General features: G+C 38.7%; 3 protein-coding genes across 6 annotated transcripts in view; 1 reads left to right on the top strand and 2 right to left on the bottom strand.

Moving 5' to 3' along the window:
• Window positions 1-24,211, top strand: part of LOC127519819 (natural killer cell receptor 2B4-like) — a 176,199-nt gene that overhangs the window by 33,005 nt on the left and 118,983 nt on the right. The window lies entirely within an intron of this gene.
• The window catches only part of LOC127519834 (SLAM family member 5-like), a 193,454-nt gene that overhangs the window by 94,326 nt on the left and 74,917 nt on the right, over window positions 1-24,211 (bottom strand). The window lies entirely within an intron of this gene.
• The window catches only part of LOC127519862 (SLAM family member 5-like), a 97,840-nt gene that overhangs the window by 62,751 nt on the left and 10,878 nt on the right, over window positions 1-24,211 (bottom strand). Inside the window, exons 4-6 of one of the 4 annotated variants that reach the window (XR_007931903.1) lie at window positions 1,151-1,456; window positions 639-923; window positions 377-529 (exon numbers count right to left, since the gene is read on the bottom strand). The exons of 1 other annotated variant lie outside the window; for it this stretch is intronic. The gene's annotated coding sequence lies outside the window, so the exon portion shown is untranslated. Of the gene's footprint in view, window positions 1-376; window positions 530-638; window positions 924-1,150; window positions 1,457-24,211 lie in introns of those variants that run through there. 2 more of the 4 variants (XR_007931902.1, XR_007931901.1) reach the window with 2 other exon arrangements.

Genomic DNA, 24,211 nt, shown 5'->3' with positions numbered 1-24,211 from the left:
TCAATACTCATAGTCATTTCCTTCTATTACACAGCTTTTTTATGGATTGTAAAATTATGATTTCTTTGTCTGTGTAGATTTCTTAAGTTAATATCGATGTCTGTTCAAAATTTTATGTGAATTGCTGTATTGAAGCCGTGTTCTAATATATATATATTATATATATATATATATATATGTTGACGTATTCAATACTTATGGCTGTCAAAGATAGTGTGGTGTTAAAAACAAAATTATGAGAATAATTATGATTAAATGATAATATAATGATAATATAATGATATATATAATGATATTTTAAAGTATTATTACTTTATTATCATTATATTTATTATTATTTACTGTACTTGTTTAAAAACAGAACACTTGCCTTCTCTGTCAATTTTTCTATGTTTCCTGCAGATCCAGAAGATCCCGAGAGCAGCTACAATCAACAGAGATCCAGCAGAGATCAACACTATCAGAAAGACTGAGACTGGAGGAGCTGAAGGAGACTGTGAAAGAGTCTGTGGGACCAGTGCTGTAACGGCTAAAGAGAGACTATCATTAGTATGAGTGAATGTATCAGATATACAACCAAAGAGATCAGCTCAGGGAATATATGAACATGTGTACCACATATATCAGCGCTGCTGTACCTGCACATGTGTGACAGAGTTGAGTGATGTCCAGATGTTGAGTCTGGTTGCTGATGGGATTGTTCAGCACACAGCTGTAGGTGTTTTTATCCTGATATTCCACCTCCAGAGGTAGAGAGAGACTGATGCTGAGATCAGACACACTGATGCTGGACAATAAACTGTTTCCTTTGTACCAGGAGAGAGTCACATGACTCACATTCACAGCTGAACACACCAATGAACAATTTGATGATGATGATGATGATGAACAGTCTGTGCTGATGACAGGAACAGGCAGATGAGCTGGAAAAGAGAGCAATTTGAATAGTTTATTGAATAGTTTGTTTATTGAAATATTAGTCCGTCAGTGAATCATATGATCTTCATTCCTCTCCATACATTTATAAAAGGTTATTAGAAAGATTATATTATATTAAAAATTGTGCTTAATTGAAATTATTTGGTCATTTTAATAATTAAGATACATGTACTTTAAAGCTAAAAACAGTTGAAACAAACATTAAACTCACCATACACGGTGAGAATGAAACTCTTTATCACTCTTTTGATCTCTAGTTTATAAACTCCAGCATGTTCAGTTGTGGTGTTTGTGATGGTCAGAGATCCAGTTTGATGATCCACATTTAGTCTGCCTCTGAATCTCCCATCAGGATCATTACATTCTGAGAATATTCTAGCACCTTTACTGATTTCAGCTATAGTAAACTTTTCTGTAAAGCTCCACCGTATCTCGTCGTCTTCATGTATTTTAGTAAGATCAGTTTTTAGAGTGACAGAATCTCCCTCCATCACTGACACTGAATCACCAAACACACCTGGAGAACAATGAGCAGGTTTTACACATATTAAGGATCTTGTTGGTTTAGACAGAATTGAAGAACAGCAGCAGAGACAAAGTACAATTTTAAATATAGCTGCAAGCAGCGATGGCGGGCCCAAGCCCGGTGGCACCGCCAACCCGGTGGCTTCAGGGCAACTGTGCACAGAATTGAATTTCATGTCATAGAATGTCATAGGTCAATTCCAAATAAGTGCAGAATATCATCTGTCATGTCTGTGTTCTTCTCAGACAACCTCTATAAAAATTCCAGAGCAAATTATGTACTGTTATTTGCTCAAACTCCACAGTGCTCTGAGAAATCTAATCCAGTCTAATGCAAATGTCTGTGATTGCTGATGTTGCATTAAACCCTGGCCATGGTAACACCATTCAAGATATCCTATAATCGTTCGCAATTTAGTATCTTCAGTATCTTGTCATCATGTTTAGAAAGTTTGGTGGCGATTGAATGAATCCCCTAAAAGGAGTAGTTAAAATTTCAGAGCTTGTTTATTCAAAAAATCCACATTCAAACTAAAATATCTGACTTCCTGTTGGTCAGACCTAATGACTGTAAATTAGAAAATTGTCTGGCTTAATGAGAACAATATGTGTACTGAGTTTAGTGACTGTAGTTAAAACTAACCCCCCTTTTTTGTCAAAAGGTGGCGCTATAGAGGCCCTCCTCCCCACCCATTTCTAAGGCTTTGCCCATGTCTACTGGATGACAATCCTGACATGTGTGTCGAGTTTCCAACCCGGTGGCTTCAGAGCAACTGTGCACAGCGGGCAATAGGCATGTAAAACGGGTAAAGATAAAAGGGCTATGTCAAAGTCATGTAAATATACCACATTTACTGCAGCAGTTGGTGCCCAAATTATCACAAACCACAACAGGCACATCCATGAGATCGTTTAAATGTAGATGAATTTTATGTCATAGAAGGTCAATTTCAAATGAGTGCAGAATATCATCCTAATCTGCCATGTGTGTTTTTCTCAGACAACCTCTATAAAAATTCCAGAGCAAATTACATGCTGTTATTTGCGCAAATTTAAAAATGTAATCCAGTTTTGATGCGAACGTCTGTGATTGCTGATGTTGCATTATTCTAACACTTCTCTTCATGTGTTTTTTGACCTCCCTGAGCTATCGTTTGTGCACCAATCTTATGCTCCAAAAGCATGCTTTCATTTAATTTCAATATGTGTGGTATACGAAGAAAAAAATAAAATAAAATGAATAAATAGAGCCAAATCACAGAACCTGCAAAGACGATTTTCAAGATATCAGTCTCAGGTAATAGTAAGGTACATGTCTAAATTTTTCTGCTCACTTATGCAAGTTTATTTTAAACAGCCACTTTTATAAAATCAAGTGAAATTTACATAAATAGGGATTTTTAATAAATTTGAATTATATCAATAAATAATTTAAAGACATGCGTTGTACATGATGTTTGCAAACACAGCACATGACTTTCTATAACACCCATGTCTAGAAAACACACACTCTCCTCTGTAAAAACAAAACAAAGATTTAAGTCTTGTATGAATCAGAACATGAAATCACAGGTGTTGGTAATAATAATTGTAACTCAAATGACATTTGAAAAGTAGTCCTATCCAAATAGTGATATAATGTCATGGTTCAATTTCAAATGAGTGCGAAGTTATCATTTGCAGTTTAATATTTTTATAAGTTCGTCAAAAAATGGGTGTGTGTACACGTACGTACACGTACGTACACACACACACACACACACACACACACACACACACACACACACACACACAGAGAGAAAGAGTCAGACTGAGGGAGTGAGGGGGGAGGGGTGTACCACAGAGAGAGGGAGAGAGAGGGTGAAAAAATCCACATTCAAACCAAAATATCGGACTTCCTGTTGGTCAGAGCTAATGACTGTAAATTAGAAAGTTGTCCGGCTTAATGAGAACAACATGTGTACCAAGTGTGGTGACTATAGATTAAACTAACCCCCCACTTTTTTCAAAAGGTGGCGCTATAGAGGCCCTCCTTCCTGCCCATTTTTGAGGCTTTGCCCATGTCTACTGGATGACAATCCTGACATAAATGTGTACAGAGTTTCATACAAATACATGCAAGCGTGTTTGATATACGGACCAAGTTTCCAAAAAGCCCCGGATGACGGAAAAAAAATAATTCTCCTTAGAAAAACAAAAGGGCCCTGCGCCTGAGTGGCTTGGGACCTATTTAAAGCTGCAAGCAGCGATGAAAGGGCCCTCGCACCCGGGCTCACCGCTACCTGTTAGCCTTAGGAAAGCAGTGAACAGTGGGGAACATGCATGGAAGTGAGTAAATGCAAGGGAAATATTGCGAAGTCAATTCAAAGTGCCACACTTCCTGCTGCCAACAGGTGGCGCTTTGACTGTAACTGAATATTGCCATGTAAATGACTTCAGGCCAGGACTGTTATCAAACATGTGAAGTTTGGAGCAGATCAGACATTGTATGCCTGAGTTACAACAACTTCCTGTTTCGTGGCGTTAATCGCATACATTAGTACTTAGACCAGTGTTTCATGATTTAACATGTTTCTAGTATGTTTAGCACTTTGTGGCGTATTTAAATGTGTTTCTGGGAGTGAATTACAGTGCAAAGCATGCCATTTCCTGTTGCCAGCAAGTGGTACTATGACTAACTGAATATTGGCATATAGATGTCTTTAAACCAGGACTCTTATCACACATAAAGTTTGGTGCAGATCGGACACTGTATGCCTGACTTACAACAGCTTCCTCCTTCATGGTGAAACATCAGACTCTAATAAAACATGTGAAGTTTCGGACAGATCGGACATTGTATACCCGAGTTACAACAATTTCCTGTTTCGTGGCGAAACATTGAAATTTGTCAGGCCGCCACAGACACGCCCTTCAGCAAAAACTCTAGATCTTTGCAATTTAACATCTCAAAGGCCTTTAGATTAGACTGACCAAATATGATGTTGATCTGATTAAAGCCCTAGGAGGAGTTCGTTTAAAACCCTCTACAGCACAGCGTTGCCCTCAGGCAACGGAAAGTTTTCTTAAGCCCTATGTTTAGTACATTTTTCATTAAATGATTACAACCAATTAGAAAGGTCAAAAAAGTACCAAAGAACAGTCCAGTAAGGTGTGGGAGTCACTATCAAGCACCATTTAAAGGTGGGACATCCTGTTCTGACACATGGTCACAGGAGCACATGGTGTGAGAAGAAGGCAAGATTATTTGCTTTAGTAATCTTATTTAAAATGACATGAACTGTACATAAAAAATGTGTGTGTGTATGAAGGTGTAGAGAAGACTTTTGTCAGGTTTTATGAAGTTTTTTTTTATTTTGCATGTTCAGAAATTCAGTTTTTCTTTTTGTTGCCTCAGGGCAACGTTGTGCAATAAGGGGTACTTTTCGAGGATGTTTTGGACAGTACCTCACATTGGCCATAATGTGTTATAAGAAGGGAAGATGCAGGGTTCCTGGGTGCGCAGGAACACCCAAAGTGATGTGCAAAAATTGTAACATACACCACTATTTCACAGCAGAGAAGAACTGCTTTTTGAAGTTTCGTACAGAGTGAAATCTTATTACATGAAGTACATTATATGGCATGACACACTACATGATACAAACCTATGCATGTATCAAATTCAGTATATCAATGTCTTTCAAGTGTTTTTCCCTTTTTACTTAATGATTTCTTGCCATTTAAAAAAAAAAAAAAAATTGATTTTGATGATACATTTCTCTATGATTCTGTACCATTGTTGCACAACATTGCCCTGAGGCAACGAAAAAATATTTTGGGGTGGGGGGAGGGTGGGAGGTCAAACATTTTTATTTAATAAAATGTTCCCAAATGAACCGAAAAATGATGTGGAATATTATTTTTTCATGTGCCATCAACATGTGTGCAGTAGAGGGTTAAGTACAATGTTTAAAAAATGGAAAAAGCTGCCAAAATTTGAGAAAATTCAAAATATCTCACTTCCTGTTGGGTTTACAGATTTTGCACCCAGGGACTTTTTTGTAGGTATTGGGCTGTTACATCTGTCTACTGAATTTCATACCTGTACGTGAAACGTAGCATGAAGGGCGCTTAATTGAAATTTTGTAGGTGGTGCTATCAAGCCATTTTGCTACACCTAATTCTAAAACCCATATCAGATGTAAATTTTCACCACTTCTGATGCGTGTGCAAAGTTTCATGAGATTTTGAGCATGTTCAGGCCCTCAAAAATGCGATTCATTACGGAGAAGAAGAAGAATTGGTCGAGCAATTACAATAGGTTCCTCACACCATTGGTGCTCAGGCCCTAAATATGCAGGATATATTCAACACATTTGTATTTCTGAATTTCTATGTTTGTAATTGTTATAATCACTGCAGAAGTATTTAAAATGATTTAAATTATGTTTTAGAAATTGCTTGGGACAATCAAACTTGCATTTGTAATCACTGAGATTAAGATTTCTAAAACAAGAGAGAAATTTGAACACAGTAGAAGACAACGATCTAATTTGAACCGCAGCAGGAGTTTATTACTCTAAATAAATGACACAAACATATTTATAACTTACCGATCAGATGCCAGCAGCACAAACAGAACAAAACAAATACGTGAAACATTTCCAGCTGTTCAGTGAAACGTCTAATCTAATAAAACTATCAATAGAAGCACAACTGAACTAAACAAACACAACAGAAGTAATGTGGCTTGTGAATCTTCCCCCAACCCTCTTAACGTACATGCACATGCGCAATTGCACGTGCTATATATAGTTACATATGTAATATAAGAATGTTCTTCTGCCTCTTAGTAAGACTTTAACTGTTCTTAATGGTGGAAAACACTCTTTATTTTTTATCATTTAACATTGATAGTTGTTAAATGCTAGTTGCCTGACAGTGTTAAATAGCTAAAAGTTGAAGAATACTGTCTAATGTCTTTTGGATAAACTACATTTCATGGTAAAATGGAGCATAACTCCACTGATTTCAAATGGTTGTGTATATTTATTCAATTCTCAATTTTAGTTGTTACATCCAAGGACGTATTTGTTTTGTTTTCCTCTTTCTCCCTGTTTTGCTCTCCCTATCTCTCTCTCTCTCTCTGTGTGTGCGCGTGTTATTTTGTTAATTCTTTGGGAAGGAATTAGTAGAGAGGTGGGTGCAATTTTCTTGTTTCTCCTGTTTAAGTTAGTTAGGGGGTTAGTTTATTTTTATTGTATTATTATTATTATTTGTAGCTTAGTTATTTTCTCCCTAATAGTTAGAGGGTTTATGTTTGTTTTTTTGGCCTGGCCCCCTCTTGAAGCCTTGAAATCCTCACGTTTGTAAAATAAAATAACTTGTTTTTGACATTGAGTTGACTTTGCTCTTTGTTAAAAAGGCTGGGGTTGGGAATTGAACCTTGCTGCCTCCACACATCACACCATTTTATTATTGTGTTACCTGTTCCTCCAACCTTAGACTAACTGGGGACGTAACATAGTATATGGAAAAAGTACAAAGATAAAACCATATGATCTCACAGAACCAGCTTACAGAAGTTCATCTTCTGAGTCAAACTGAAACCTGCTGTGGTAGGTGTTTTTTTTTTTTTTTAGAAATGTGGTTTGAATTGTTGGGCAGACAAACATCATGTGCATGAGGGAATGGGGTATTTTGTGTGTGTGTGTGTGTGTGTGTGTGTGTGTGTGTGTGTGTGTGTGTGTGTGTGTGTGTGTGTGTTTAGTTTGTAAGTGAAGGACATCTTCCTGTCCTGATGTTGTGAACATTATACTTTTTAGACATTAGTGATTAACACAGAGGGAGAAAAGCAATAGATACATAACAATAATAATAAAAACAATTTCTCAAAATGCCGCAAACGCACTGTAGTTCATGTGACAAGAACCAACTGTTCAGCTTCAGCCTTTCCGTAACAAAACATTGAAAGCTCAGCTGAGATGGATGAACAGCTGATCATAGCTGTACAGTGCGGGTTTTTATTTCTCATCTCCATAAATATATCTAGTACACTGTTGCCAGTATATAAGTGGCAATAGTGTTGCCAGTATATAACTGTTTTTTAACTTACAGTTTAAATACATTTTGTGGGTGTGTCTTTTTATCTTACACCTTTAACCCTTTCAACCCCACAGGAACATCCTCTAGTGTCCACACTACAGAGTAAAAGTAACATTGACGCTGTGTTGCAATGAGATAATTAAGTTAATATTTAACTCCCTGGAGTCAGGAAATGCGCCGGCGCATTTTGCAGGATTTTTTTCACATTGCAGCAAAACAGACTTAAAATACTCCGTCATTTTTTGTCATAGAGACATAAGTAATATATCAATTGAAACTATAGAATATCTTCTTTTATTTGTGTACACTCAGAGTAAAAACAAAATGTTGTGCTTTTTGCAAAATAAAGAAAACTAACATGATGCATGATTTGTCATCTCCCTCTGAACGAAGTCCAATCTGATAGTTCTCAGAAAATGAACTGTAACTTAGTGAATACTAATCACAAAAAAATTAGACTTATGTCTAAAGAAACGTTGGAATGTCAGGTTTTAAATCATATAAGTCAAATCGAAAACAAATATTCTCTGTTTATGTAATCTGTATGAAAACAGAGCCATGTCAGACGCCCGTGATTCAGCTCATTATCTGCTAATGCGGCCACGCCCACGGAGCTAGCGCTATTCAGATGCAAATTCAGAGGCAATACATGTATACATCGTCGCAATCGTGTATTTATTGTCTTCAAAAGTGTTTATCTGCATCTTATAGCCATGGTTAGCGATCTTTGGAAGCCTCTGTTAGTTCCTGGAATGTCACATGGCCTGTTCTTCTTTAGAGTAATTTGTGGACTAAAGGTGCACAGAGCGCCCTCCGGCTGCAAGTATGAATTGAAAACACAGTATCCAGTGCTCATAGTGATGACAATAAATATTAAATAAATATTACTCCTCTGTATAGAAAATTGACATAAACATATGAGAATCCATCAATATTTCTCCAAATGTGCATGCTTTTAAGCTAAAAGCCTATATGAAATGCCATAGAGGTAACATGACTGTTCAGACGCTTTGCATCACAGAAATACATTATATTTTAAAGTATATAATAGAATACCATTATTTTAAATTGTAATAATATTTCAAAGGATTGATGTTTTTTGTGTATGTTTGATATACAGCATGATGAGCTTGAGACATGATCACAGAGGGTTTTTTCACATAGCCTACCTGACTGAAAGAGCTCATTATTATGCAGGTCATTAGCTCATTATGTGGATCTTTTGTCTTCTCAGGTGTGAATCACAGCATTATTCATGAAGATTCACGCCTCCATGCATACTGTGTTTCTTGACAAAAAGTGTCTTAGAAAATTTAAATCTCTCTATTGTTTTATATGAACGAGTAGGCAGGATAATTTTTACATCATTTTGAAGCAAAAATTCTATTCTGCAACCTCCAATACCCAGAAGTCTTGTGAACACAGATTTAATTTTTTTTTTTTGGCCTTATTTCAGTGACTTAAGTTTTTTGTTTTTTCAATAACCACGCACAAACGTTATTCCTTCAGAAATACAAACATGTACGTACATGTTGTATACATATTATGGTAGCCAAGTTCGTGCTGAATACAGTGTAATGACACTTTTGCTATTAATATGTTTATGAACAACTGAAAAAAGCACAAATGTCAGGGCATGTCAAAACTTCTCCAGGGCCCCGAAACAGCCTCAGACTCCAGAGAGTTAAGTGATGATTGAACATTAATGATGAACACCTGCTGTTAACAAGCAGAACCACTGAAAAGAGGAACAAGAACGGAAAAAATACGAGCAGAAACTACAACTACGAGCAGAACTACAACTGTATGTAGTTCTGCTACAACAGTACAACTATTAAAGACCAGTTTAATCTTATTTCTACAGAAGATTGTATTGAGAACAGAAGTTTAGATGTTGATGTTTTATTGAAAATGTTTGGTTTGATGTCACCATTGATGAGATCAGTGTTTGCTTTAGTTGAACTCTTGACCCATGACTTTTTATACATCAGTTTTTGTTTTTTCTCTGGCTGTTTGAACTATTTTTGCAAGTCACATTTGTTATGGTAGAAGCAAATGTGGAGAAAAAAAATCGTTGAGTGCTGATAGTTATGTATTGGTGAAGACATAACTAATGTTAAAGAGTCAAGAGCCCAACTAAAGCAGACACTGGTCACCACAATGGTGACTTCAAACTTCAATAAATTTTTATTTTCAATAAAACATCAACATCCAAATCTGGATCATCTCAACAAGAACTTCTGTACATGTGTGAAAGAAATAATGTCAAACTCGTTTGTGAACTGGTTTCACACTCAGTGTGGCTGAAGTCAGTTGTAGTTCTTGTGTTTTTGCTCGTCTCTTCTCTTTTTTCTGGTCTTGTTTCTCTGTCCTTCATTGATTCTGCTTATCAGGTGTTCATCAGTGTCTGAATTCACTCACTTTTCATTCACTCTGTCAAGTGGACTATATTAGTGAACTAATGTATGGAATAGTGAATGAGGGTATAGGGTGCAATTTGGAACACAGCCTCAGAGTGTCGACTTTGAGCGCTGTTAACTCGCAGTATATTCCTGTAGGCTATTTTCTCGAAAATGACAAATATTGCCCAGAATGCATTGTTTTCTACAGTATATTACTGTCTTAATGGAAAAGGGTTTGTTCCTGTCAGAATTTGTCCATTTTTCTACAGCAAGGTTTAACAGTGTATTAAAGTTATTGCAAGGGCTAGAAATACTTTTATCCTTTGCTGAAACTTCATCTTCATGGAGTGGCTCATGATTGCTTAGCAACGGCAGACAACACAGGAGCGCAAGCTCCTGAGCGCTTTTGAAAAGGAGAAATTGGCGGGGCCACGCTTTCCACACTTTTTTTGAGAGGCGACATGTGAATGGCCTCTTAGCCATCACCAGCGTGTGTGTTGTTCGGATGGTTGCTTTTTCTTCTTCTTTTTTGTGTTTTGTATGTGGTTGAACTGAATTGTTTTGTTATTTTGGTGTTTTTTCCTTTTTTATTGTTGTTACATAATTTGTGATTAATTTAATTGTAATTTTGTTGTTTTGTTGGTGGATGTGACCCTCTTTGATTGCATCCTGATGCCGTTGTCGTGCTAATTAATGCTTCTTTTATCAATTTATGTGTGCATATTGTGAAAAGTGTGTTTGTTGGTGTTTCATTAGGGCCCAAGCCTCTAAGGTGCAGGGCCCTATTGTTTTTCTAGGGATTATTATTAGGGCCCAAGCCACTAAGGCGCAGGGCCCTATTGTTTTTCTAAGGATTATTATTATTATTATTATTAGCGCCCAAGCCCTGTAAAGGGCGAAGGCCCTATTGTTTTCTTTAGGATTATTATTATTATTATTATTAGGCCCTGAGCACCAAAGTGCGAGGACCCTATTGGATTTCCTTCATTTTTTATTAGGGCCCTATTGGAATTGCTCCGTTTATTATTATTGTTCTTCTCCAAAGTGAATTACATTTTTGAGGGCCTGAACATGCTCGAAAACTCATGAAACTTTGCACACGCATCAGAAGTGGTGAAAATTTATGTCTGTTATGGGTTTCAGAATTGGGCAGGGCAAAATGGCTTGATAGCGCCACCTAATGGAGTGCCCCTCGCGCTACATTTCACATAGATTTTGAAATTCGGTACACACGTTTAACAGCCCAATACCTGCAAAAAAGTCTCTTGGAGCAAAATCTGAAACTGAACAGGAAGTCAGATATTTTGAATTAACTTGCCATTTTTTGCCATTTCCAGACGTTGTACTTTAACGAACTCCTCATAGAGCTTTAATCAGATCAATGTCATATTTGGTCAGTCTAATCTAAAGGCCTTTGCGACGTTAAATTGCGAAGATCTAGATTTTTCACTGAAGGGCGTGTCCGTGGTGGCCTGACAAAGTTCAATGTTTCGCCATGAAACAGGAAGTTCTTGTAACTCGGGTATACAATGTCGGATCTGTCCCAAACTTCACGTTTTATTAGAGTAGTGACCTGAAGACATCTTCATGCCAATATACAGTTACAGTCATAGTGCCACCTGTGGGCAACAGGAAATGACATGTTTTAGACTGTGATTAACTCCTCATAGAGATTTAACCAGATCAGCATCATATGTTGTCAGTCTAATCTTAAGACCTTAGTGATGATAAACATCAAAGATCTCGAGTTGTCGTTGGAGGGCGTGTCCGTGGCAGCCTGACAAAGTCTGATGTTTCGGCATAAAAGAGGAAGCTGTTGTAACTCAGGCATACTATGTCTGATGGGCCTCAAACTTCACGTGTGATAATAGTCCTGGCCTAAAGACATCTATATGACAATATTCAGTTAGTCGTAGTGCCACCTGCTGGCAACAGAAAATGATATGCTTTACACTGTAATTCACTACCAGAAACACATTTCAATATGCCACGAAGTACCAAACATACTAGAAACACGTTAAATCATGCAACACTTAGCTAAGTGCTAATGTATGCGATTAACGCCACGAAACAGGAAGTTGTTGTAACTCAGGCATACAATGTCCGATCTGCTCCAAACTTCACGTTTGATAATAGTCCTGGCCTGATGACATCTACATTGCAATATTCAGTTATGGTCAGAGCGCCACCTGTTGGCAGTAGGAAGTGTGGCACTTTTAAATGATTTTACCATAATTCTCCTGTATTTACTCGCTTACATGCATGTCGCCTACTTTTCACTGTTTTCCTAAGGCCAATGGGTGGCGGTGAGCCCAGGTGCGAGGGCCCTTTCATCACTGCTTGCAGCTTTAATTATTACTCTTCTCCAAAGTGAATCACATTTTCGAGGGCCTGAACATGCTCGAAAACTCATGAAACTTTGCACACGCATCAGAAGTGGTGAAAATTTATGTCTGTTATGGGTTTCAGAATTGGGCGGGGCAAATTGGCTTGATAGCGCCACCTAATGAAGTGCCCCTCGCCCTACATTTCACATAGATTTTGAAATTCGGTACACACGTTTACCAGCCCAAGACCTACAAAAAAGTCTTAAGGAGCAAAATCTGAAACTGAACAGGAAGTCAGATATTTTGAATTAACTTGCCATTTTTTGCCATTTCCAGACGTTGTACTTTAACAAACTCCTCCTAGAGCTTTAATCAGATCAATGTCATATTTGGTCAGTCTAATCTAAAAGGCCTTTGCGACGTTAAATTGTGAAGATCTAGATTTTTCACTGAAGGGCGTGTCCGTGGCGGCCTGACAAAGTTCGATGTTTTGCCATGAAACAGGAAGTTCTTGTAACTCACATGTCACATGTTCGATAATAGTCCTGGCCTGAAGTCATCTACATGACAATATTCAGTAACGGTCAAAGTGCCACCTGTTGACAGCAGGAAGTCTGGCACTTTGAAATGACTTGGCCATAATTCCCCTGTATTTACTTGCTTACATGCATGTTCCCCACTGTTCACTGTTTTCCTAAGGCCAATGGGTGGCAGTGAGCCCGGGTGCAAGGGCCCTTTCATCGCTGCTTGCAGCTTTAATTATTATTATTATTATTTTTTTTTTTCCCATCATCCGGGGCTTTTTGGGGGCCTTAACATGCTCAAAAACTCTTGAAAATTGGCGCACACATTGGAATCTGCGGCCATTAGCATGCCACAGAGGCTGGTACCCGGGCGTGGCAGGGGGGCTTGACAGCGCCCCCTTGAAAGAAGTCTGAAAACTTGGTCCATATATCAAACACGCTTGCATGTATTAGTATAAAACTCAGTACACATATAGACCTCATCGAGCCTAACAACTTCGTGCTCTAAGTTATATGCCACCCCAACAGGAAGTCCGTTATTATGGGTTGTTTGAAAAACGCATGCTCTGGAATTTGATATACTCCTCCTAGGCAATTAATCCGATCACCATCAAACTTGGTCAGAACTCGACACACACATCAATATTGTCATCCAGTAGACATGAGCAAAGCCTTAGTAACGGGCGAGGAACAGGGTCTCTGCAGTGCCACCTTTTGACAAAAGTGGGGGGGTTAGTTTAACCTACAGTCACCAAACTCGGTACACTTTTTGTTCTCATTAAGCTGGACAACTTTCTAATTTACCCCCTCCCCTCTCACTCCTTCAGTCTCTGTCTGTGTATGTCTCTCTCTCTCTCTCTCTCTCTTTCTCTCTCTCTGTCCCCTCCCTGTGTGTGTGTGTGTGTGTGTGTGTGTGTGTGTGTGTGTGTGTGTGTGTGTGTGTGTGTGTTACAAACTTGGTTAGTAGTCTTTAACCCTTTTCCTGATTATCCATTTATTGATGAACTTATAAAAATTTTGAACTGCAAATGATAACTTCAAACTCATTTGAAATTGAACCATGATATCACTATATAACTATACTATATCACTATTCAGGCAGGACTAGTTTTCTAAACGTTTGAGTTACAATTATTATTTTTTACAATTACAGTTAGAATTTTTAAATTAATTATTTATTGATAGAATTCAAATTTGTTAAAAAACCCTGTTTCAGTAAATTTTACATGATTATACAAGTGGCTGTTTAAAATAAACTTGCATAAGTGAGCAGAAAAATCTAGACATGTACCTTACTATTACCTGAGACTGACATTAAAATTGTCTTTGCAGGTTCTGTGATTTGGCTCTATTAATTTTTTATTTTTATTTTATTTTTTCATCTTATACCACACATATTGAAATTAAATGAAAACATGATTTTAGTGCATAAGATTGGTGCACAAACAACAGCTCAGGGAGGTGAAAAACACATGAAGAGAAATGTTAGGATTATACAACATCAGCAATCACAGACATTCGCAATAAAGCTGGATTAGATTCCTCAGAGCACAGTGGAGTTTGCACAAATAACATGTAATTTGTGCTAGAATTTTTATAGAGGTTGTCTGAGATGAAACACAGACATGGCAGATTAGGATGATATTCTGCACTCATTTGAAATTGACTTATGACATTCTATGACATGAAAGTCATCTCAATTTATACAATCTCATGGGTGTGGCTGTTGTGGTTTGTGGTTCATATGAGCACCAGCTGCTGCAGTAAATGTGGTGAGAATTTGACATAGTACTTTTATGTTTAACTGTTTTAAATGCCCATTGCCCGCCGTGCACAGTTGCCACTGGGCTTTGGCCCGTCATCGCTGTTTGCAGCTATATTTATTTTTTTAATTTTTTTTTTTCCGTAATCCGGGGCTTTTTGGGGGCCTTAACATGCTCAAAAACTCTTGAACCAACTTCTGCAGTAAATGTGGTGTATTCAAATGACTTTAAAATAATCCTTTTATGTTTAACCATTTTAAATGCCTATTGCCCACCGTGCACAGTTGCCCTGAAGCCACCGGGCTTGGGCCTGCCATCGCTGCTTGCAGCTATATTTATTATTCTTTTCCAAACATTATCGCATTTTTGAGGGCCTAAACATGCTCGAAAACTCACGAAACTTTGCACACTTGTCAGGACTGGCGAAAATTGACATCTGATATAGGTTTCAGAAATGGGTGGGGCAAAATGGCTCGATAGCGCCACCTAAAAAACTTCAACGGTGTGCACCTCGGGCTACGTTCGACGTACATGTACGAAATTTGGTACATACATGTACCGTCCCATTACCTACAAAAAAGTCTCTAACTAAGTCCTGAAACACAACAGGAAGTCAGCTATTTTGAATTTCCTGTGCGATTTTTGTGCAGTTTTTGCCATTTTCAGGCCTCGTACTTTAACAAACTCCTCCTACAGTTTTAATCCAATCATCTTCAAATATTAGCAACATACTAAAATATGCAATTGAGTACTAAACATGCTAGAAACATTCTAAATCATGCTAGCAACACCTAGCTGACTGTTTAAGCATGCTATTATCGTCATGAAACAGAAAGTTGTTGTAACTCAAGCATACAGTGTCTGATCAGCCCCAAACTTCACATGTGTGATAAGAGTCCTGGCCAAAATACATCTATTTGCCAATATTCAGTTAGTCATAGCGCCACCTGCTGGCAACAGGAAATGGCATGCTTTACATTGTAATTCACTCCCTTAAACACATTTCGATATACCACTAAGTAGCAAACATACTTGAAACATGTTAAAACATGCAACACTTGGCTAAGTCCTAATGTTTGCAATTAACGCCACGAAACAGGAAGTTGTTGTAACTCAGGCATACGATGTCCGGTCTGCTCCAAACCAGAGGTGGACATTCCAGGGGTCAGAAAGTAAAAGTCCTGCCATATTTTTATTCCACCCACTGAAGCAGTGTTAAAGTTAATGAGATAATTAAGTGATTAACTGAGTGATGATTGATCATTATTGAAGACACCTGATGTTAACAAGCAGAATCACCAAAGGAGAAAAATCACAATTTTTAAGTCACCATCACAGAGATCAGGGTTTGCTTTAGTTGGGCTCTTGACCCTTGACTTTTTAATATTTTAGATTTTGTTTGGCTGTTGTGACGGTGTTATAACAACCAGACAAGCAAAAAGAAAAGATGGTCAGGTGGTGTTGGTTATGTTTTCACATAATCATTATTTGATCTGAATCACTGAACTCATTTAGAGCCCAATCTCTGAGTTAGATTTACATTATTGGTTACAGCAGCACTGTGATTCTACAGCACAAGATCAGTTTTTACAATATAATCCAAAAGATTTCTTAAAAGTTGTTCTGATTTAATAAAAAAAAAAAAAAAAAATCTTTCTTTTAGACACACACAGACATCAAGAATCAGTGTATGAATCTCAACAACGGTGACAAACAAAATATTCTGATAAACATCAACCCTGAACATTAGAAAACAAGCTACTAAAAAGTCACATAAAAACAGCAAAAAATAAAATAGTTAGAATAAAGAAAATTGCTAAGACAATTAAGCTCATAATTTAATCATGCAGCAATGCATGATGGGAGCCATGGATGAATTTTGATTGGTGGCACCCAGAATGCACTGCAACATGCTTTATTATTCTCACCATTGTTGAGATTCACAGGCTGATTCTTGATGTCGGTGTCTCTAAATAAAAAAATACTTTTCTTTTTTTTTTTTTTTTTTTTATCAAAACTACTTCTGCTGTAGAATCACAGTGCTGCTGTAATCAATAATGTAAATCTAACTCAAAGATTGGGCTCTGAAAGAGTTTGGGGATTCAGATCAAATAATGATTATGTGAAAACATAACTAACACCACCTGACCATGTTTTCTCTTTGTTTGTATAGCTGTCGTAACTCAGTTACAAACAAACCTACAAAATCTAATATTAAAAGGTCAAGGATCAAGAGCTCAACTAAAGCAAACCCTGATCTCTGTGATGGTGACTGGAAAATTGTGATTTTCTCCTTTGGTGATTCTGCTTGTTATCATCAGGTGTTTAACACTACTGTTAATCAGCAAGACCTGGGTTTCAGCAATTGATGGTGAGTTGGCTGGGTTATCTCTGTAAAGGTATGTTCTATAGAAATTATAATCTTTGACGCGGTGCCTCCTAAAATGGGTGTCAACTATACACCAAGAAAATAGATGATGTACACTGTTCTCTTGATTAAATAAAATGAATTTGTTATGGGCTGTTTTTTTTTATAAACTACACTGTAATCAAATTATTAAATGCAAATATACAGTAAAACAAATACAAAAAAGTAGTAACAAAGAGAATTATTTATTTTACCAAACAAAAACTCTAAAACTTAAAACAAAAATAAAATATCCGCTTTCTTTTTAGAAGAAATCAAATGAAAACCCCTCGGTTATATAATGTGAGTAAATTACATAGAATGGACAGAGCAAAACAAAACCGCAAAGTCAGGTGGATAATACCAATTATAAATTGCAGCTGTAAACCTCTATGAATCCACACTAACTTAAATCACATATTCATACTTATATGTGCACAACTGTTCGTAAACCAAGCGCTTGGATTTCGTTGGGGCCCTTATTCGGTGGTGCACTTAATGGCAGTCTTAAACAGATGACGCAGTTTTTAAAGTACCCTGTCAAACTGGTTAGCTACTCACTCAGGTGTGTTACAGCGAAACACTCCAAGCCGCGCTGAGGAGCGATTACGCGAAGCTTTGATCCTCGTCTCCTCCAGATGCACGGGGGAAATAGTCCAACACTGAAATAACTGATGCGTCACACACCCGAAAATGGCCGATGAGTCCGACGTACGAAGGCCTGCGGTCTCCTCCAACACAAACAGTCCACTTTCAGCATATACCCGCAGGAAAACACTCCGATGCGGTACCTGACTCCTCTGGGTCCTCGATTCCAGAAGAAATAATGAGCAACGACAGTCAGTTCTAATATATGGCGGCTGCTTCGATGGACAGAGCAGATCTAATGCATTTGGCTTTTTTTTTTTTTTTTTGAACACACGGAAAACCTTCCCGTTGTCAAAATATATAGTCTACATATATGCTATCTGTATCTGATATAGGACATAAATACTGTCGCTAAATCAACTTTACAGCGTTTACAATCTTATTCCGTCCACAGTTCGCCAAGCCCTGTCCCTTCAGTTTCGCAATCTCGTGCCCGACGCTCCTCCCCCCTATCCATTACGTCTCGTTGCATGTGAACACACCAATAACCCAATGACATATCTTATTGACTAGCATTTTAAATACTTCAGAATACACTGTACATAATATACAAACTCCAATGTATGTACACACAATATTGAAATAAATAAAACAAATGAAATAAAATAAAATAAAGGTGTACAAATATTCACAGGGTTACACTCTCCCCCCACCAAAATCCAGCATGACCCCATGTCTGGACTTAAAAAGAACACACAAAGAAAATAAAAATAAGTATGCTCAAACTGTGCATTCGAATGATTAATTCTAGACTCATACTCTAGGGACTGTGCAAGGAAAAGTCTTTGAGTTTCTCATGCACATATTACACAATGCTTGAGAATTACACCACCAGACAAGTTTACAAAAACATGAAGACTCAGTTCCATGTCCCCCAACCTCACAACAATAGGAAGTAACAATTGTCTCCTTAACAGGTCTTCCTAGCTCAGGATAAGTAAATCTCTCAGGGGGTTTTCTTTGCCTCTCAGATCTCTGCACTTGAGAAGTATCAAACACATCAGACGGTTCTACCCTAGAAGTCACTGGAACACTGGGCTCAGGTAGGTTATCGGTATGTTCAAGGTGCTGTTCAATCTCACTTTCACCACCCATTATTTCTGTGTCAACATTTACTGTATCTAGAGTCTCATCTGGATCTCCCAACAGTTGACCTAAACTACAAACATCAGGCACAACAGCATGCCTATTTTGCCGGTCTTGATCTGGATATTCAAGCTCTGCAGATTTAGGATCAACATACATAAAAGGACCATAACCATATTCTGACTCGGAATCAGATGAGGAAAAATCTCTCTGCTCGGGGTAAACAGGATCAGACACTGGCTTTTCATTCCCAATTCGTTTCTTTCTGGTCTTACGAACTGGTAAAGGACTCGGGCTCTCACTTTCTGGACTCACTAATCACTTGTGATTTCAAGGGCAAGATATGGTTTCTATGGAGAACCTTTTTAGGCCCATTACCACTCTCTGGAACCAGCTTATAGACAGGCAAGTTTGACAACTGACTCTCTACCACATATGGTACACTGTAAAAAATGAATGTGATTTTAACAGTAAAATATTGTAAAAACGCTACGGAAAAAAATTGTAAATAGGTTAACAGTAAGTTCCAGTACTATATACAGGGAAAAACTGTAAAAGCTCTTACCAGACATTTTATGTAATTTTCACAGTAAAATGCTGTAAATTTTACAATTTTTAGAAGTAAAAAAGAACAAATCAATGTATAATTTACAGTCAAAAACTGTAAACTGATATTCCCACAATTCCCTGTGTGACACTCCACATTTGAAAGTATTTTGTTTAAAAAATCATGTTTCTTAATAGTTTTTGTTATCAGTTATGTACATTAGGGTTTTATGTTACATCTTCTGTTGTTTAATGAATGTTTATTGCATTATGTAAGTGTTGTGGGTTACCATGATGGTGTTTTGCGTTTGCGTGAATGACTCTTTGCACCCTCTTTATATTAGTACATACTTCAGCCAGTGGAAAAGCTACTTGTGATGAACTCTGATTCTTCATGTGGCTTTCTCTTTTACCACCTGCATTATTATGGTGGTTGTCAGTATATGTTAAAGGTACAAAACAGATTTTAGTAGTAGTGTGCATTGTTGAATTTACTGGTTTACATTCAAATTTTCTTGTTTGTAAATTACAGTTTTATACTGTAAAATTGACAGTTTGTTCTGTAAATGTGTTTACAGTTTTTCTGTATTTTTTACAAAATTATTCTGGCAACCACAGCTGCCAAAATTATTTTGTAAAAACGATGGAATATTTTTTACAGTGTACGGAATGCCACCGATCTGCAAGTTTGTGCTTTCCTTTTAACCCAAGGTTCTGAATGAGTACTCTGTCTCCCGGACTCAGGCTCTGAAGATGCATTCGCTTATCATACCTCAGTTTGTTTTTTTTGTTTGCACGTGCAGATTCAGCCGTTGCCAACTCATACGCATCCTTTTGTTGCCTCATTCTTTCTACATATTTCCCATAGGAAATTGGTGAATCTTCATCAGACCGAACCCCGAGACACACATCCACCGGTAACTTGGGTTCTCTCCCAAACATGAGGAAGTACGGTGTATACCCGGTCGCATCATTTTGGGTAGAATTGTATGAGTGAACTAACTGGGCAATATGCTGGCTCCACCTTGATTTCTGATGTGCATTTAATGTGCTAAGCATATTGAGAAGTGTCCTGTTAAACCTCTCTGGTTGTGGGTCCCCTTGTGGATGGTATGAAGTAGTGCGGGATTTTTTTACTCCCAACATAGCCAACATCTCCTTGATCAAACGGCTCTCAAAATCCCGCCCTTGATCAGAATGTATTCTATTTGGCAGGCCATAATGAACAAAATACTTCTCCCACAATGTTCTCGCAACTGTCAATGCTTTCTGGTCCTTACAAGGAACTGAGCATATCGAGTAAAATGATCAGTAATGACCAACACATTACTTACATTTCGGGTGTCTGGCTCAATTGTTAGAAAATCAATACAGACTAAGTCCAGAGGACCAGAACTGTGCATGTGTGACATAGGAGCACTTCTCTGAGGCAAAGTCTTCCTCATGATGCAGCGATCACAATTTTTACAATAAGCTTCCACCTCCGCTTTCATCCTAGGCCAGAAAAACCGGTCTCTCACGAGCGCGTATGTTTTTTCAAAGCCTAGATGCCCATTTTTGTCATGCAAAGACTCCAAAACAGTACTGCGAAGAGCAGTGGGAAGCACAAGCTGCCTGTACCTTTGATTATTTTTCCCTCCTACCACCCGGTAGAGCAGACCTTGATCCACTTCCAGACTCTTCCATTTTTTCTTTAAAGCCTTGAGGTCAACATGGTCCAACTGAACACTTTCAGGTGATTGCTTCTGGCTAACTGCTAGCCTTACATTACTCAGGCAAGGGTCATTCCCCTGAGCCTCCCTTAACTCACTGGAGTCCGAATTGTTTGGCTCATTTTGAGTAAAGGATACAACTTTGCCAGCAGCTTGGAGCACTCCACTCTCAGGACAACAAGACTTGGGTAAGTGAACACTCTGCTGATACACTACAGTTGACTCAAGGACACCTCGCACTTGATTTTGTGTTTCAACAGATTGGCAAAGTGTACACACACCAGAAGCTGAAACTTCCTCCCAGTTTTCTTCAGCTCCAGAACTGGAATGAGGCCGTCTCGACAGAAAATCTGCATCAATGTTTTTCAACCCTCGACGGTACTTCAAGCTGAACTGGTAAGTTGACAGAGCTGCTAGCCATCTGTGACCTGTAGCGTCTAACTTAGCCGAAGTCAGGATGTAAGTCAGGGGATTGTTATCCGTTCTGACTTCGAAAGTTACTCCATAAAGATAGTCGTGTAGCTTATCGACCACGGCCCATTTTAATGCCAAGAATTCCAGCTTATGTGCTGGGTAATTCCTTTCGGAGGTAGAAAGACTCCTACTAATGAATGCCACTGGGCGCAATCCTTCAGGATGTTGTTGATAGAGCACACCACCCAATCCATCCATACTGGCATCAACATGTAACACGTAAGGTAGTTCAGGGTCGGCAAAAGCTAACACAGGAGCTTGAGTTAAACGGAGTTTCATTTCCCGAAAAGCCATCTCACAACTGTCATCCCATCGAGAACCAAATGGATCTGAGAGCCTGAAGTACCCATCAGTAGCAGACTTCTGGATGTTCTCCTTTCCTTGACGTTTTTGTGGATATCCCTTAAGCAGCTGGTTGAGGGGTCTGCACAAACTAGAGTACCCTTTCACAAACCGTCGATAGTACCCACAAAAACCAAGAAAGGATCGCAATTGGGTAACTGTCTGAGGTCTGGGCCAATTCACAACTGCTTCCACCTTAGATGGATCAGTGGCAATGCCATCTTGTGACACTATGTGCCCAACATAAGTCACAGACGTCCTGCAAAACTGGCATTTGTCCAGTGACAACTTTAAACCCTCCTCTCTAAGCCGATCCAGAACTTTGAGCAAACGCTGATTGTGCTCTTCAAGGGTTCTGCCAAAAACAATCAAGTCATCCAAATAAACCAACACTTCCAGAAAATTCATGTCACCCAAAGTCTTCTCCATAACTCTCTGAAAGGTTGCAGGTGCCCCACTAATCCCCTGAGGCATACACTCAAACTGATAAAATCCTAGTGGGCAAATAAATGCAGTTTTCTCTTTATCAGCCTCCTCCATGGGAATCTGATAATACCCACTTTGCAAATCAAGTACACTGAACCATTTGCTCCCAACTAAACTATGGAGTGCATCTTCAACCCGAGGGACAGTGTATTGATCAGGTATAGTACGTCTGTTCAATGTTCTGTAATCAACACACATTCGCACTTTGCCTAATTTCTTACGCACTACCACAATGGGAGAGGCATAAGGGCTTCTGGATTCAGAGATGATACCACATTTCTGCAATTCCATTAGATGGTTTCGCACATCTTGCAAATCAGCAGGAGGCAAACGGCGAGAACGTTCACGAAAAGGAGTTGAATCAGTAAGCCGTATTTCATGCTTAGTGCTCTTTGAACGTCCAACATCCCATTCATGACAAGAAAATACATCATGCTTCTCCATCAATTGTTCACACAACTGTTGCTTGGCATCTTCAGGTAAGGGTGAATTCCCAAAATCAAAATGATGCAGGAGTTAGTGTATTGGACAATTTATTCTCGACAACGGTGGGCTGAGGTACAATATCGACAGGGTAAAGGTGAGCAATTGGCGTGCCACGTTTCAGATGCACATCTTTAGTGGACATGTTTCTCACAGTAACAGTGATGATACGATTAGATACCACCGAAACAGACTGCACTTCAGGTCTCACTAGCAAGTCATCTGAAACACTAGTGTCATCAGGCTGGTCTATCAGGACATGCATGTCTGTAGGTTTCACAAACAGTTTAGGTTTACCATGAATTTTATGTGATTCTCCAGGCCCTACAACAATTGGTTTATGTTGTGTGAACCACACAGTACCATGTCTCTCACAATCATCAGGTGAGCCGTCAGACTTCTGAATATTCTCATAGACTTCTCGAACTACAGGATGTATGGACAAGATATGTAGGAAGTGATCACCCAGCTTCTGTTTACAAGCCTCAAACAAGCGTCTCACTGTATTGGTGTTAGTCCCCACCAGAACAGCAACTCTCTTCTCTGGCTGAGAATCTGGACAAACAAGTGCCAGGGTGTAAACGATTTGTGGTAGTCCTACCACATTTTCGGTGAATTCAAGCTTAATGGGAAGATAACCGTCGTATGGGTATTTGTGTGAACTCAAACCCCATATTTCAAGATTTTCCACTGGCAACAGAGGTAAGTGTTTCAAGTACATGTCGTAAAAGCTTTGATAAAGGATGGTGACTTGAGAGCCACTATCAAGTAAAGCTTTCGTGTAGATTCCTTCAATTTGAACTGGTACTTCAGAAGTTGGACCAATCAGGCCAGATGGAATTTCGTAAGAACAAGCGATTTCTTTTTCAGGACAAGATGTGGAACGAAATGGAAAGGGAGTCCTGTGCCGTTCCTCCACGGAGCTCCCTAGATGTTTCCCGAAAACCTACACTGACTGATCAACTTTTGATTTACTTTTCTCAGGTTTTCAGTTCCTCGACACTCTCGCTTTGTGTGACCATCCTCACCACACTTTTAACAGAAAATTCCAGGCCGAGAAAACCTGGATGTGCTCTGCTTATTGGAAGCTTCTGTAGCACTTGCATCCGCCACTTGACACACAGGGCCAGTTGCTTTTGAAGAATGTTCAGGAACAGAGTCAGTTGCAGCTCCCTTCAACAGCTTGGACATCTTTGTAGTAAGTGCACTCACCTCTTGCTTTATACTGCTCAATTCAGACACAAGAGAAGCCTGTGGAACAGAGGCAGCAGCCACCCCTACTTTTCTACCATCTCTAGCCCTGATCCAATCCTCTTCTTCCCTTACTTCTCGTAACAATTGCGAGAAACTAGGAGGATCACGCAAAGTGTGGGTCATTCTTAGTCGTAGTGCTACCATATCAGTAGTACGAGCTCCTTTAACCACTTGCTCCATACGCATGCGATTTAAATCAGCGGCTA

The sequence above is a fragment of the Ctenopharyngodon idella genome, chromosome 10, assembly GCF_019924925.1.
Source record: "Ctenopharyngodon idella isolate HZGC_01 chromosome 10, HZGC01, whole genome shotgun sequence".
In the NCBI taxonomy this organism is placed as follows: domain Eukaryota; kingdom Metazoa; phylum Chordata; class Actinopteri; order Cypriniformes; family Xenocyprididae; genus Ctenopharyngodon; species Ctenopharyngodon idella.
The sequence above is the reverse complement of the archived record's forward strand: the minus strand, read 5'-3'. Positions and strand labels throughout refer to the sequence as shown.